This window comes from Nematolebias whitei, chromosome 8 (assembly GCF_014905685.2).
Source record: "Nematolebias whitei isolate Nwh7 chromosome 8, NemWhi1, whole genome shotgun sequence".
Classification (NCBI taxonomy): Eukaryota; Metazoa; Chordata; class Actinopteri; order Cyprinodontiformes; family Rivulidae; genus Nematolebias; species Nematolebias whitei.
Genome location: NC_056505.1, coordinates 31,779,281 through 31,780,982, shown reverse-complemented (window position 1 = coordinate 31,780,982; position 1,702 = coordinate 31,779,281).

Here is a 1,702-nt window from a genome sequence, read left to right as displayed (position 1 = left end):
AACAATCTCACGATGGCGTCCAAATGTAGTTTCTCACAGAATGATTCATAACAATAACAGTCAGTGAAATGTGTCTCGTGGCAGAGTAAATGATCCGACACTGTTTACCATTTGAGGAGAGCCATGAATCACCTTGCACAGCTGGCTGACGCCATCAAAGAGCAGCACTGGAAGTTGTTGTGTTGGGACTTTACAGATTGCTCTGCCTAACAAGGGCCAAGCAGCCCGAGGTGAAACTGCACATGCCACGCTCACACCTGAGTCACTTACAACGACCCTGTGATTCACGGAGCAGCTAGTGTGGATAATACAGCTCCCACTCCTTCCTCAGCTTCCTGCTTTTGGATTTTGACATGCACTCTTCTCACCGACAACATGTTTGGCTTACACACATACGTATATTAAAAAATTATTCTAAAAGATATTTTAAATTCAAGTCAAGTGTAAAGGAAAGACTGAGGGGCTTGTCAGTGAAAGCAAGGTGCAGGACCAGCTGACTGTCACAGCTGGAGCTCCTCTGTCCCAAAGTAATCAGCTGCATTCTTCGCTCTGCAGCTTCTTTTCTTATCAGATACAGAAACTGTGCTGTGCAACATTCACCTTTCTTCCTCACCACCAGCCATCCTGCCCTGCTTCTTGATAGAGCTCACTGTGCTCGCTGCAAAAGGACACGTCGCCTTTTCTACCCCTGTTTGAAACAAAGGCAACTCCAGTCAATAATTGCTTTAGTTGGTTTTAAACAGGCTAAAAAAAAAAAACGGCGAGTGTTGTTTAAGTGTGTTGGCTTGAGTATTCTGTTTGTCTGTAAATGTAGATGACTGTCTCTCTTTATTCAAGCCTGTTTGAGCTGTAGAACCTGAAAGCTGATGCTGTAAATTCAACCCACTTTGTTTTCATTTGTCTTTTTTTGTCCCCAGAGCGCACGTCTCTGCAGATGAACTGGAACGCTGCATGTCTCAGAAATGGCCGAACCGACTGGGCTCTTTGTGGCATTTAGGAAGGTTCAACAAATCTCTCGCTTGCAGTTTACTCTAGCACGTAACAAAAAGAGCGGTGACCGAAATACTTTTGTTTAAATTTCAGCGTGTCAGTGCAGCTCCTGCTCGAAAGCCCGACATTCAGCAGCTTTCCTCTCTACGTTAAACAGTAACGTGGGGATTTAACCCAACCTGACAAAATATCTTTGTTTTTATGGAAAGACCAGCATTATGTAAAGAGAACCAGGATCCAAAGAAATGGCAACGCTGCTGTCAGTGGCTCATTAAGGTCACCATGGTAACCACACACCTGTGCCGGTCACTTCCTGAGAGCACTCCTAATGAGACATGCAGACAAGAAAACAACCCCAGACAGTCACTGTGTGAAAACTACAAGTCGTCTTGAAGAAGTTTTTGAACTGTCAGTGTGGGGTATCCTGATGCATGCTCAATATTCCAGGTAGAAAAATCCAAAAAAGTTCAATCTGGTCCTCTGGACACTCAAAAAAACAAAAAACAAAACAAAGCAAAAAAATGTAGAAACGTCTTGTCTCTCCTCCGAGAGACTTCCTCAGTCTGAGGAGCTGTATTCAGCTCAGTCTCTTAAATAGCACCTTCTCAGAGTGGATCAACCAGTTTTGCTGCTGACAACCAAAACCAGCTGATCACATGCTCAAGAAGGACCATCAGCCTAACAATGGATCATTAGCACACTGATGGCTGTT